Source organism: Acipenser ruthenus, chromosome 15 (assembly GCF_902713425.1).
Source record: "Acipenser ruthenus chromosome 15, fAciRut3.2 maternal haplotype, whole genome shotgun sequence".
NCBI lineage: Eukaryota > Metazoa > Chordata > Actinopteri > Acipenseriformes > Acipenseridae > Acipenser > Acipenser ruthenus.
This window is the reverse complement of record NC_081203.1, coordinates 27,666,483-27,682,578: the sequence shown is the minus strand read 5'-3', so window position 1 is coordinate 27,682,578 and position 16,096 is coordinate 27,666,483. Positions and strand designations below refer to the sequence as shown.

The 16,096-nt window shown below is 35.4% G+C and overlaps 1 protein-coding gene across 1 annotated transcript in view; it reads right to left on the bottom strand.

Moving 5' to 3' along the window:
• The window catches only part of LOC117422345 (TALPID3 protein-like), an 88,616-nt gene that overhangs the window by 24,370 nt on the left and 48,150 nt on the right, over positions 1-16,096 (bottom strand). The window lies entirely within an intron of this gene.

The following is a 16,096-nucleotide window of genomic DNA, read 5'->3' as shown; positions in this document are numbered from 1 at the left end:
TTGATTCTTGTTGACTGAGATTTAGGAAGGTGCAGCACCAGCGACACACACAGCAGCTTTTTTTTTATTATTATTTTTTTTTTTTACCATGAACAGTTTCAATTTCAATTTTATTACAAATCTAGAACGTTTTTGTTTGCTATACTGAGAGCAATGCCATACCCCATGATCTCAATTAACTCAGTCCTCTTGCATGAATTGAACCAGGTCTTAGGGCTAGTGTCCTCCTAGGATCATTCTGCTGGATCAGCTAGGCTCCACTAGGCAAAGCACACCACAAACACAGCAGCCGGCTCCTCCTTTGTTGTCATGTTGCTGTAAACATGCCTAATTTTGTTACAGGGTGCTTTATGATTTACAAGATGTGGCCCCTATTACAATCAGTTTAGAACTGCAAAGGTGACTTGGCCTAGAGCAGTTTTTTTTTTTTAATTATCAGAGATTAAAAAGGAGCATCAGTATATGATACCACTAAATTAAGGAAAATTATGATTCCGCATCCCAGAAAACAAGTCTTGATCTGACTAGATGTTCATTTGCAAGTGACGGGGAGAGAAGACGACTGCAGAGGATTGCATCATCAGGAATGGTTAAATCAAAACAGAAACAATCCCAAAAACTGAATGTAAATAAATGGGATAATTTGGGATAAACACATGATTAATATACTGTGTTTTAACTGTGTATTAAAGTATATTACAGGGCCTTGCTACACACAAATACAGACATGGAAAGCATTTTTGAAATCTTAAAGTACTGCACTTAACTAGATCATGCAATTTAAAGTGCTTGTAGACTGTCTGGAAAGTTGATGCAATGTTTATTGTAAAATCAAATCCAAGTTATTGCAGCTTTTTCCTAAAAAAACTGTTGTGAGTCACCTGCTAATTCAATTTTACATCTCTGCTCAGGTATGAAAATTAATATTGAGTGCGGGCACATATTGAAAACATTCTGCCAGTTAAGATGAAGATGAATTGCATGTGCACAAATTGAAGCCTAATTCGACCTACTGTAACACAAATACAATAAGCATTGTTTTATATGGATAATGTTTATGACTATGTGTTCACATGCCTTGGATTATGCCTTAGCTAATAATATGCAGCTGCCATTAATTCAAGCAATGGTGCTTTAAAAAAAAAAATATATATATATATATATATTATATATATATATATATATATAATAGTATAGTATCTTCTTGATATATGGGACATGTCATTTCAAAAGACTGACAAACATCCTACATTACAGATGACTGGGTTGATGTACAAGAAGGTGAAGGGATTTTCTCAAAAGAAATCACTCTTTACAATCAGTGAGCCAGCAGCAATTTATTCCTAAGCTTTCTCAGCTTAAAAGTATCTACTCTGAAGAAGCAAATCCACCAGGGGAATGAATTTAAATTTAAAAATAAAAACGACTTGCCATAATAAACTTTCCAGGTGAAATTCAAAATGCCTTTTTCAATGTATTGGATTTAGATTTACGATATATCAATACCATGAATACCGTATCAGTCATTAATCAATAAGAAAGAGCAGAGACTGGGAACACACCTTTTAATCTGATCATGTGAAAATGTATTTCATAAATGGATATGCCCTTCAAATACAAGTATACAAGGCCAGGGCAACAATGATAACAAGTGCCAGGCAAAACCTACAATATACGATTCATCCAGAAAATGTATTTTCTTTTTTTCTATATGAAAATTTGTGTGTTTAAGTCAGGATGTGAAGTTTTTTACAACAGCAAAACTTTGGGGATATGATGGGCATTTGCAAACGTCAACTGAAATATAGTATTTATAAACTACCATAGTGAGGTTTGATCTATACCCTCCCAGGGTTTACAATCATTGGATGCTGAAACAATGGCTATTTCAGTCTCTTAGAAAGCCAATTACTATGGTTTCTAAGCAAGTTTGATTGTGCATAAAGGTAAGCATGCTCTATTCTGGACGTACTGTTAAAGGAAAACTACAGGAACATAAATTCCAGAGAACTTATCCTGTATTAGTTGGCTACATCCCAGAATATAAGGCACTAACAGGGAATTGAATCAATCAAAGGCTAATATTCAAATATTCTGTTTTTCCATCATGTGTGGAAAAAAATGTACTGAACAAAGAAGCCACTCAAAGGTTGCTCTAAAGGTGAAAGATCTTCATGAGTTCCAAATATTATAGTATAAGTCATTTTCTTTCTGTTTTAAGAAAGGAGATATTTCCTGGGTAAGTATGTACTTTTACACTCAAGGATAATATAGCCTTTGCAACATCTGTTCCCATTTCATTTCGTGTCACTGGCTGCATCTTAGAGATGCAAAAAATAATAATAATCTTGCCATCTTAAAAAAAGTTTAACACAGCTTCTGTCAATGTGCCCTCACACAGGGGGATGAAAGGATGACCTGGATATTTCACACTGAGTCGTGCCCAGAATGCAAAGGTCATGCTTCAAAAGCACAATTAATCCTCCAGTGCTGTACTGAAATCGAGCCACTACAGACAAAGTCTGGCAAGCATGCCAATCATCTCTGCAGCAGCAGCAGCAGCGCTGACTAGAATACTTTAACATATACAGTAAGTGTGCCAAGTATTTAACCCGTGAAGAACTAGCCTTCTGCTATTTTCATCGCAGGTCATCCCAAAGTTAATACGAAGAGCAAATACTTCATCAAGAGTTACGGTTAAGCAAGTAATGTAATGGAGTGTCATAAATCACTCGGACGTCAGAAACTGCCAGCAGCACAAAATCACAAATCACTGTCTAACAGTTACCAGCCTTTTTAGACGACTTGAATATATGTATAACTTGTTTCATGTGCAAATAGAAAAGAAATCCAAAATCTTATGAAGTTTTAATATATTGTTTAGGGATCTTCATTATGTCATTAATACAGCCTAATGTGTTTTCCTGTGCTTTAACATATGCTTTAAACTGTAAAATCATAGAATTGAAACAACAACAAAGGATACTGCCATGCCAAAGTTGTAATCTAGTGTAACAATCATTCTTAATGAGAAACAAATGATGCTTGACATGTCTCAGTGACCTTGCCTCACTTATTTACAGAGGTAATGTCATCGGAAGAAAAAGAGTTGCAAATACAGTATAGAGTCTGCAGTGGCAAACAGTGTCACAGTATGTGTCTGACATATAAACAGTATTAGTTTTTAAAAGGAGGCTCTGACCTAGAGCAAACATTTTCTGGTCTTTTAAAATTAGCTTACAACAGCATGGTAGGCTGTGCAGGTCACGTAAAGGCTTAATTAAAATTGCCTCGTGACAAGGTGCTCACTAAGATATATGAAATGTCTAATATTTAATACAAATATTTGTATAATTATGGAAGTATCTAGGGACATCACACAGCAATTAGAAATCCAGGTTCCCTCATTTAAATGAATACATGGCAGTGACGCATATGACTTGTGTACCTCTTCCAGTATTTTATGAAATGTCTTTAAACTATTACTACAGTAATGATCTAAAACACTTACATTAAACATGCCATATTCCAAAAAAGATTCAAATAAATGTTTACTTAATGAAATGTCTGCTAAAACAGTATCTAATTTACAGTAACCTTTTATACTAGCATCTACAATGTCATTGCAACAACTTGGAGAACAACAAAGAAGGCCTTCTAATCAGTTAGATTAGCAAGCACTGGTAAAATCTTTGTTTTGCAGAACTAATTTATTTTAACGTTTTGTTTTGTTTATGGACTTTGAGATGTCTGGACAGCAGATGTCATTAGTAATATTTACAATAAAAATCAACCATTTTGTTATAGACTTTCTAATATGTCTGGTATAAACAATTTTGGCTGTTAATTAAACCCTTGTAAAAAAAAAAAAAAGGAACACGAAAAATGCTTAACATAAAAAAGAACAGTCCTACTACAGTAGCAGGCGCAGTTTACAGTGCCTCTGGGTTTCTGATCACATCAGATCAATTCCAGTTTTGTTTAATCCTTGGATCGAAATGTCCAGTCTACTTTTTATGTTTTCAGCAAATTGGCTTAATCACAGCCATTCTCATATCCACTTTGACATCTGACACATTATTTCCCTTGTCTCTAGCACTTCTTTCCCTGTTCTGCATACCAGTCTGCCAGAGGTATATGTACTGCGTGAAACAAATGTGAAAGAATATCTAGATGGATCTATCTTTTAAATCATTGACAATTTGACTATAATACCATCTGCAGCGAATGCACATCTTGACCTTTAACTCGCAAGTATTTCCTGCCCACCTCACATGATAACTCGGGTAACTTGGAAAGCATGGAAACGCCTTGTTTTACACCATCAACTCGAGCTGTCCGTCAACTCATGTTCTGGGAGAATTCAGACCAGTTCAAGAGCACTCGAGTCAACTTGAGTTGTCTGTCCATGGAAGCAAGCTAGAAGTGTTAACTTGTTTTTACAGAAACTCAGCCTTTATAAAGGTAGATTTAACATATGTGTGCTTTAATTAATCACAGAAGGTAGTTTGGTAAATATATCTGATGATTGTTGAAAGCTGCTTAAATAAGTCTGGTTACTAACACAAGAGACAGGTTGCTGTAGGAAACCAAACTCATGAAGCTGCTGTAGTCTTTCCAATTAAAAAATAACTGTTTTTTTTTTTTATTTGATCAAATAAGGCAGCACTAAGCTACTCATTATGTACAGCACAGATCATTGAGTATTATTTTTGGTTTCTTGTTTACTGTTATTATGGTAGTTGTTTTTTGAAGCATCTCAAAGTGACGAATATACCTTGCAGTTGACATATTTAAAAATGCATTGAACAAAAAAGATAAACCCCTGATAAATATTGTTTGAGTCAAATGACCGAATCATGCACAGCTTGGAATGCTGTATTATTCATTTGCTATTGGCTGGGCTTCATGGAAACCATGGAAACCATTTTGCAGGGTTTGGGGGCATCATCATGTTAGCATAGCAAAGCATGATTTAAAAAAAAAAAAAAAAAAACACTTTTCTAGAAACCAATGAATATTGTATATAAAATCATATGAAAGCAGGCTTATATAATATAATATAATATAATATAATATAATATAATATAATGTAACATAAATACAAAAAATAATGGCTATTATGTGTTTTTTCATATAGTGTCAAAATACATTAGAAATGTAATCAAATACATTAATCTGTCATATGGATAATAGCATTGTTAACCTAAATTATGTCATGTTTACCTTGGATATTTATGAACCTTTATAAAAAGCGTTTCTAACAGGATTAGCAATTGCATAACTTGCCCATGCTTTCTGCAAATATATTAAATAGGACATGAACCCAACCATTAAATTAGGGATTTATTTAAATTTAAATTATTAAAATGAAAGGCTTGCTGTATACTTGGTTATGTAGTTATCAAGTCAATTAAGTAGAAAGGAACAGTACATCTCTGTACTGCTATTGTAATTTTTTCTTTCTTTGTCAAACAGAATTTCTTAACACAAGCCGTGGATTTTGAGAAATACTGCTCTCCATGTCATCAGACTATAAATGCCACCATCAGCATGGATTATTTTGAGCAATGTGCTTTCCTCTGTTGAGTATCCAATATATAAACATAAAATAAAATGTCTTGCAGTGGCTCCTGCTACTATGATGCACTCGGCACAGTAAGATACCTTCAATGAATTCTTTAGGTGATTACACATCTCAAAGAGGCAATTCACTTTGAGCACTGCCATGAAGTTCTTTATATACTGTATGCCTTGATTGATTTATTTTAGTTTGAAAACTGTTTTTCCAAATTGATGTAGATACAGAATGCATTTTAGAATGGCTACAGGGGTTGTTCTATTCAAATATCCCTTTGATGTTTAGTGACTTTCTGATGGAGTCTTTCAAGGCTTTACCAATGTTTCATGTTTAGTGTCCATATAGATTTAAAAACACAGGGTCCCATTTAGGTTTAAAAAAATCACCAACAACCTTGAATAAATGCTAAGTGCAAGACATTGAAAGATCAGCTTTAACCGAGTATCAACCTGAGGAATAAATACAATATTACATTACTGTTAATTCACCCTTATAAAATAAAGCACAACAGATACAAGTGTTGTTATTTCTTTCATTTATACTAATCCAATTAAGCTTTCTTTCAAGGTAAAGTATTGTTTTTAACATCCCAGCAGCAAGCTAACCTATTCTCATACTCTTGGGGAGAGAAAGCTAAAATGGCAAACCATTTTGGAGCATATAAAACGTGTGCTCGATTATACACCAGTATCAATGTGCTACTTATAATCACAGCCCTAAATAATGGCACCACTGAGGGTTGGAGCTAACCTGTTTTCACTTACCGGTGGCTGAAGAGCTAAGTGGATTGGGTGACAGGAGGATAAATAATGTTACTTCTAGTTCACAGGTTTAGACTGTTTTGAATTTGAAATCAGCCGAATGGGTTAGAATTTACTGAGGCGCATCATTTAAATGAACTGAACATGAAACAACATGGAGGATACATGTAACAGAAGACACACACTGGACAGAAATATGTCATTTTATGAAAATCACTGAATGCAATGCAAAATGTTTTAGCCAGAGATCTGGTTGTCTTGCATGCCTATGTAACAAATTTCAGTATTGCTAAAATATATGGAACCTGCATGATGAAGCCAATATATCAAATTTCAAGTCCCGTCCCCCCCCCCCTTTTTTTTTTTTACAAACGACTAAATTAATTTACTAATATATATATATATATATATATATATATATATATATATATATATATATATATATGAGATAATTCATTGGAGGGCTGTGTGAATATTGCTTGTGAGGTATTTGAATTCTGCTTGGCTTACATGGAAAAAGTATTTTGCCTTTGCAATCCCGCCCAAAACCATAGGCTAGCTCAACTCTCGACACAAAAGATTCCCAGACCCCTCTGCAGTGTGGGGTTTTCACATTGTCTTTCCACTGACAGAAAAAAAACACATATACAATTGGTTTGAGATATTCTGACCTTTCAAGCCACGCAAATACCATGACCTGTCTCCTTTCTAAAATATCAAAGGAGAATTTAGACTCAAACACCACGCCCCCCTTTCAACCAAACTCTTGATGATGTATGCCGTTCATAAAGCAGTAAAAGCTTCAGTGATCAGAATGAAACTGCGCCGCTGCTTCCTTCTTAAGCCTTCAGCTCAGTGGTGACCTCAACAGCCCCTTCCCCCATCCATCATATTGATGTCAAATGGTTGTTTACAACAGAGGAATCTCTGACAGGGTATCCAGTTACATTTCATGTAACAAAAAAAAAAAAAAAAAAAAAAACATGCACTTGGGTTAGTGTTGACCTTTGAACCACACTATTTCAAGCAGCTGCCTTAAAAACTTTCAAACTACCACATAATTAGTGCAGTGTGCTCTTTTTATTTTTTTAAAACCTGTGACCAGGGAAAAGGGTGAAGGGAAAATATGTGGAAGCCATGGTATTCACTACACATTCACAGACTTAGTTAGGAAATGTATTTTAAAGTCTTTTGGATTCAACACAAGTTATGAATGCAAGAAATATTATGTATGCTGTTGTTAAAGACACCATTATAAATATAAACTAGTTTCATGAATATCCCACTTTATTAACTAACTGTATTGATAATATACAGGATGTGCTGAACAATACAGGACAATCAATTCAGAAACAGCAACACTTCCTCTCATTCTGTGTAAAATTAATCAAGATCTCTACACTTCATCAGATCCATGAGGATCAACATTCATTGCAAGATTGTGTTCCATACTTTATTTCCATATGTAGAATAGTCATTATTAAAAGGCATGCCAATCTGATGGATTTACTGAGCAATTTCCAATACACATGTGTAAACATTTAAATACAACTGCTGCTACCATATAAATGGACTTGCCGAATTTTTTTTCTACAAGCGCTACCACAGAAAACGTGGTCTTCTGGATTTCTCATAAAATCATCTGCTGCTAAAAGACTTATACCCAAGACAATGTTCTCTCGGTCAATGAAACAGAGAATATAATAATCCCCAAAATAGGTTTTAATTAACTGGCCATTTGAAGGTAACCTTATTACCTGAATAAGCTTTCATTACAATTGAACAGAATGTTATGCTGAACGATTACATTATTCATATTGAATACAGGCTAGATTAAATGAACCAAAGATGGACTTTATATTATACTGTATGCAATTCCAGGCTAATTATATTATGCACATGCCGCATGTTGTCACAGCGATACAGCTTAGAAATAAAAAAACTAAATTAAAACTCAGCACAGGGTAAATCACTCACTAAAAAAGAACATGCATTCAGCCATTTTGAAACAATCTTGTTATTGCTTAGATGTGGATAGGTAGTTTAAGTCTTCCTGTCCAGATTCCTCCAGGGTGTTTCCTAGTTAATAGAGAGGCCAAATAAACACATTCCTGTAAACTTACTGTCAAACGACATATCTCAATGCAAAACAGCAAACAGCAAACAGCTGAATCAAGGTTCAGTTTTACTTGGTATATGTATATTTTTAGAAACTAGACCCTTTAGGACCATCCATTCAAGTCTGTGTTTACTAGTTTTAAAATGTAACACATTCAGGAGACCTTTTAAATATCTACAAGGTTTTTACTTTCAATGGCTATTTTGAATATGTCAATGTACTGTACAGTCAATAAAGGTTGGCATGGAGATGAGAAAGTACTTGCATAAAAAAGCATCCTGAAAAACAGCTCCCTTCAATGCACGGACAATGCTGGCGACATCTGTACAAACAAATGGGAAAGATCTATTTCCTTAGCGATCATCTAAATGAAAATGAGCACTCAGCTGAAAGGACCCCAGATAGACAGGAACACATTCATTAAGACTTACACTAGCCTAACATAACACATCTTTTTTAACCAATAGTTATCTTCTCTTTCCCCATGGAGATGCAGGAAAAACCATATTGGATATCATATTGCCTGACTGAGAACCCCCCCTCCCCCATTGACAAGGCTCCCTCCATTCATTTACTTCCCTACACAGATAAAGGGAGGGTATCTGGAAGACTCCATTCAAATCTGATTGAAAGCCTCTCTGTTCATTTTTGCAGCAAATGCCAAACAGTGTTAGCCCCAGGGGGAGTTTCCATGTGCAGGCTGTAACTGCTTCCAATAACAATCCTCAGCGGCCCTTGCCAGTATGCAATTTATTCCTAGCGTGTTAAATGCCTCATTGCTCATGAGGCAAGCTAGGGTTTTTAGGGCTGTGTGGATCATATTACACTACAGAGCTGTTATTCAAAACATTTGTTTATACATGTTGAAGAGCTAAAAGGAATACCAAGCCCACATTTATCATTTTGATAGAAATGAATCTCAACAGCTGGCTTTGATCAGTGCAAGTATTGATTGTGCTACTCAAACTGAAATACAAACAGACCTGTAATTTGAAGGATGACGCACTCTGCAAAAAATAGCGTTAAAAGCTCTTAATGCAGATTTGACAGCCCAACCTGATTGATCGCCCCTTTCACTCAAACGCAAATCATTATTTATTCAAAAGATTTGCTTAGAAAAATAACCTATATTAGATCAAACTATGACCTCTAAGTGCTTTGGGCACTGGGAAAAAATTGTTTGGTGCATGTAAAAAATGGCTTTTTTCTGAATTTCAGTGAAACACATAAGTATAATTAACTACTGAAATAATTAACCCTCAATGAAAAGATATTCATTCATGCTTTCAAATGTTTTTATAAAAACAAAATGTTTGTAGTAGCTAAAAACTATTAACCACATACAGGATATGCATGTATGAAGAATTGGTTTTGTTTAGGAACACATTGTGTCAATTGATAGAAAAAGCTTTTATATACTGTATCTATTTTGCTTAAATAATAAAATAAATGATACGCTGTTACCAAATATCACAAGATGCAATTCCATTTCAGTAATAATAATACAGTGCTCCCCCTTCATAAGGCAGCCCTTTATACTGCGGATCAGATTAGTACGGTCATGGCTCCCCTTTGCCCCATAATGCCATTACACTAACACTAGTATTCTCCTTATAAGGCAGAACACAAATAGCACGGTCTCTTAACTATGGCTCCCGACTACAGCGTTATAAAAGGGGGGAGCACTGTAATAATATCATCAACAATAAAAAAGAGATATGACTCTCCTCTTTGTCCCTGACACTTTCTGCTGATCCTGTTCAAAATCCTGCCAAGATTGCATGTGTCAATTATTAAAATGTACCTGCACTGCTAGGAGGAAAACAGTCAGTTACACTTGGTTATTAATAGTTATTAGCATTAATACAAAGCTCATACATTTTTAGATTCATCTTAAGGCCTGCATTTCTAAAAGTTCTGATGGCTAGATAGCTATAAATATGTACGTTTAGAAGTGGGTTTAGAGTCTTATCCCAGTATCCTCTCAACTCCTTCACTGGGGTAAAGATATTCTGGAGATGTTTCTTCTGTTAGCTAAAGCTATTCCAGACCAATGAGCATCCAAAATAGAGAAGAACGACTTTATTTAAAACAGTAATGCAATGAAATGCTGCACAGCGTTCCCCAAAGGGACTAATCAGCCGCAAGACTGCCACGATCCCGCATCAAAGTACCAGAGGCGTGTTTCAGGTTTAAAACATGACCTCTGCAAATGACAACACTACGAGAATCTTAGCAGCCTGCATCCAACAAAATATGAATTGGTATTTTAACATCATTATTTTATTGCCCAGTTGATTCTGGCGGTTTGTTGTTTGGAATCCCAGGGAAACCTAGAAAAGAAACAGATTATGCTTATACGTGATTATTGTTATTTTGTGGTATTAATATTAAGCATGACATTTAGAGGAAACTAAAAGAAACAGAAATCCAGCAGTACTGTATTACAATGTGCATGTACAACCACTGCTACTTCATCGTGGTTCCAGATTCAAAGCAATGCACCACTCAGACCCTGTGTCAAAACAAATAGTGCACAATTGGATCCTGAAAATAACATTAAAATAACAGTCCACTATATGGGAAACATAATTGGATTATTGATTTTCATAGCTGGGTAGAATGTAGAGTTTGTAAAATGAAGAGTTCTAACAGGGAATGTACCCAGCCAGAAGCCCACTTAGCATATTTCCAATGCAAGAATGCTTCTTCATTTAGATTTTATTCTGTGACAATATTTTCAAAAGTTTCTGAAGTTTATAATGAACAGTGGTTACGGACAGTGTGACACAACCATCAAGAATGTCATGGTACTGGTTGTGAATCACATAGAAATTCCTTCAATAATTGCCAAAGTTGTACATTTATATATACAGTACAAAAGGCTAAATATGATCTGATAAAGAGACAGGAAGCCCACTCCTGGTGTTATCTCAGCTTGCACAACACCATGTATAATACTCTATATAACACATTCCCAACAGTAGAATGTCTCAATAGGACTCTATAGAACTCCATTTTAAAACTGATAAACAGTGAGAAGTGTAAGCAATTCTTTGGATAGAAGTTTTATAATGATGATAAATCACCATGTAATAGTTAATTTTTTCTCATTTGAAAGACACAATATCTGTCTGCAGCATTCACCTTATCCAAATGTCATCACCTCAGCAAAATGGGTTGCAATCTGCATATCAGAAGCATGGATCAAAGGGCTTCCTTTTGTACAGGTATTGTTTTATTCCATTTCAGCAGTTCATAGCACTGCAAAGGCATAACTGAAGCGATATGAAAATTCAGTCTTAAAAGGGGTTTGCAAAAACTTTTAAAATTTGGTTTTCAAGTGTAATACATTTGCTTGAAGCCAGTTCCTGCTGTGTTTGGTATCCGACTCGACAAATGGAAATACCGTAATGTCCATGGCTACGCCCACACTCCACTGCAATAAAAATCAATCCTAAGGACTCATTTAGTCCTCCCACATCTGGATCAGGTTCCCCCAAAGCCTGAAAGTAATTTAGATTCTCCTGGTTTCCACAACATCCAGGGCAATCTTAATGGCTGCTTATGTGCTTTTTGCTCACAGTCTTTGATTAATGAAAGCACTGACATGCATCCTTAATGTGCTGCTAACTTGGAGTCAATGGGGAGCATGAAAAGAAACTGTTCCAGCCTAACCCACAATATAGTTAAAATCTGCCTTTTGTAATTCTGACCTTTTTTTTTTTTTACATAAAGTCAACATTTCAGCAGTCATGTTTGAGTTAGGAATGCTGCAGATCAAAGACAGTGTGTCAGAATTATAAATCCACATAATTGATTGCTGGCCTCATTAATGCAAACTAGCTTTTGCCTCATTTTGTTGCAGTGCATCAATAAAAAGGCAAGGCTCAGTGCTAATGAAGAGTGCAGCTTCGCAAACAGGTAATGCCTGTCTGCATTTTTCTGCAATATCTGCACAGCATTCTGCAAATCAACTTATTGGGATTCAGGTAAATGCTTCTGCCTATTAATTTATTTAAGATGATATTTCACCATGAGAATGACTTCAGTTGCCTGATAGATTGCTGCAACTCATGAGGTTTATTCAATACTGCAGCCATTTGAATAATTAAAATGGGTCTCTCCTTGGCTTTCCACACACAGTACAGAGAAAAATATACAAAAAAAATACTTACACATTAATGATTTGGTTGCAGTATTTAGATTTGACCAGTTATTATCTGACACAGTCAGATAGAGCACCTTCTAGTCATATTTATATTTACAGTAAGTAGTGTCAAATGTAATTCAATGGCTTAGCATTTTATTTGCAATAATTACGTGGTTCTGGGTTCTGTTGCTCCAATATTGAGTTAACATTTTTCACTCAAATCAGCATTAAACTGACTTTGAGCTTGTCTGGAGAATTCTAGAATAGTAAAAGAAATGTAAAAAGCAATTCAAAATAACACCTGAAAAAAAATCATAAACTAAATCTGCAAAAAATGTATCCACAGCGACAAATTAGCATAGACAAAAAATGAAGGTTGAGAATCCTGGACTGTACAAATTAGGTGACCTTTATATAATCCGGCCAAATGTAATACTACAGATGAGAAAACTGTGGTTCCTCGCATGGAAAATCCCATTAACCAGGTTTTCATGTGTGAGGATACTTGCACATTTTTTTTGGCAAACTGTATCATACCATTAGAGCATTTCACTAAAAATAAGCTGCTTATGCTCAACTTTGAGCACTAAGGCCCAGATTTATAAAAGGATTGTGCATGTTTTATGACCGTAAAATGGGTGCTGAGGGTTCTGAATTCTTAGATGGGATTTATAAAACACACGCAATGGCATAAACACACAATTAATACGTGATTTGTGGGGGTAAGGTCGCTTTAGCCCTTGATGCATATGTAATTCTGTATATGCATATGTAATTCTGGGGCGTTTCTGAATGAAACCGCTAAAATTGGGAGGGGATTTTGCAAATGAGGTCTATTAAATATTCAGTCTATTTTATTAAAGCTGCCGGTAATTGCGGGCCTCGTATTTGCTTGATTATTTTAAGAACTTTGAAAAGCAGGCGTTAATTTGCCGCAGTCAGACAGTAGGCTAAATAAAAGGCAAGGTGATGTGGGAGACTTGTCTGCAGCAAGAAGGAGACACGTTTTCAAGGACAAAGAAACTTTTAATAACATTTAGCTAATTTTTTAACCCTTCTGATCAAGTCAGTTTGTAAATCGCGGTTTATAATACCGTACTGTTTTGCAAACTCCAATTTTCAATACATGTTTCATAGTTTCATAACAAAAAAGAAAGTCTGCAAATACAGAATATAGAATCCATGTAAAAAAAGGTTCTTAGAAGCACCTAAAAAGGACTCCCCACAGTGGCAAAGCAAGGTTCTAATGAGAGCCTTTACTAGAGTGTAGGCATTATTATAAGAATGGTGGAGGAGATTAAGAAAAGATGGAACGATATTTTGAGGCGCACTAAAGAAAAAGTGTCATATACATGTAATACAATGAGGGCTCATCCTCCACTGTCATTTTAGTAATGCTTACAGAATTTATGTTTTGTAATATGGCATTCTGGTATTTAACAATACTGGTTCAGACAGTAGTGTTAAATTTGAGTTTGAAAGAAAACAGTAAAAAAAAAAAAAGGACAGAGGGACAGATTTGTTTGTAGTTTGTAGCTAGAGCAAATACAGTACAACTGGTTGTAGGCATATCTGAATAATGTAGCTATATTATAGACCATACAGATATGCTTTCAAATCATACATAGAGTCAGAAATACAGACATACATAAGAAATAGGAGAGTTGTGACTGCATAAGAATTTAAAGAAGATATAAGTCGTAGTTAAACTGAAGACTGTTTGTATGACGCTGTATTGAAGTTGAACATATTGCTGTAGAATGAAAGGATTTTCCACCCTTTTGACTTCCATGGATGTAAGTAAATAAAACGTATTGTTTCTGAAGTTTGAAAAGTCTATACGCCTGGAATTATTCTATATGAACTAATATGCAAAGCAGAGTACTAACTGGATGATGTGTCGTAATGTATAAGCAACCTAGACTACAAACTCTGAAGTGGTACATTTGTTTATTAAGAAGCCACCACACATTCCATATTTAATTCCTTTGTCCTGGTACAAGTACTGCTTGTACCAAAATCTTGACTTCCATATTGGTAAATTTCAGTTTTCGCTTCCGAGCATCCTCATCCCCATGGCTAGCACCAGGCTGAGGTCTTTGTGTGCTATTCATTTTCTTTTGGAATGTGTAGCCTACACACGCAGGGTTGACTCAAACCCGCTATTTATTGTGAGAGGTGTGTAATTCTTCACCGATAATTGCGGTGAGGGGTAATTAAATTCTTTGATTGCGGAATCGCCTGCTTCACCTAATTAGTCTTATAAAATAGGTGGTTATTTTGACGCTGAGTGCGGCCGTACTGAACACGCACATGTGTGGCCTTTTGCGGTTGGTTTTTCCCCTTTATAAATTTGGGCCTAAATGCGTAATGTTTTTTACAACATTCCTAATTAGTTTCTAAGGCGGTATGATAGGCTTTTGTGGTTTCAGCCAAGATCCAAATGGAGTGCTGTGAAATGTATTAACCCAAACACACCTTTCAAACAAGACATTTAGCTATTCGCTTCATTTAGATTTGTTCATTTAGTGTGAATCAAATGCTAAACATTTTTTAATATATCCAATATATGTAAGAGTAAAGGTGTTGGAAAATCATCAATAGCTGTCACCTGTCCTGAGCTGATCCCAGTAATGACCCAGCAATGTTATATATACGTAAAGGGTTCCCTATTGGCTTACTCAGTGATGATAACAAATAAAATCAACAACTGCCACAATTAGTAAAGTTATGGAGATTACCTAATTAAAAGCTGAAAAATGTGGAATTAAGCCTTTCCTGGAAATTGCAATAGTTTTCAATGGCTCGATTTGAATATAGGAGCCATGAAAATTGAGATTAATTAATGCAATTCTGCCACAAATGTGCTTCATTGGAAATGAAGGCACAGAAATGCATACAGCAGCTAAACAAAGGGATCTACAGTACAGCAGCCAGCTCAAGACTATTGAGTTTCGGATAATTGGCATCTCTCAAAACAGGTATTTGTCTGGTAATTACAGCTATTGTACGTTTTTTCTTTCGGGTCTCTTCTGCTCTTATGTTCCCTGTATCAATCCCAGTTCCTGATCGAAGCACAATAGTGAATGGTGTTATACGAGTCTGCTGTAAACCCTTCACTTCTCTGTTAGCCTATTTAGAACCTGACCTATATTGCTGAGTGTTTTGGAGAGGTAATTGAAGTCTGTTCATTCTTCAAAGCAAAAGTATAATTAGACTACAATTTGTAATCTGGCAGATCTTCCCCAAGGCTTACTTCATAGGCCAATCTGAAAATTATCCCTGACCTCCATATACCAAGAAACACAATCGCTAACTGGAAAAAAAGAAATACTTGAAATCACATTGCAGAACTGAAGATGTTGAAGTCACACTATATAAAACTGTGTTGGGAATGCAAATATAATTTGACATCAAATAACTTCCAAAACTTCTAACACTCAAACATACATTCTGAGATTAAGCTTTGATGAGTCAATTAG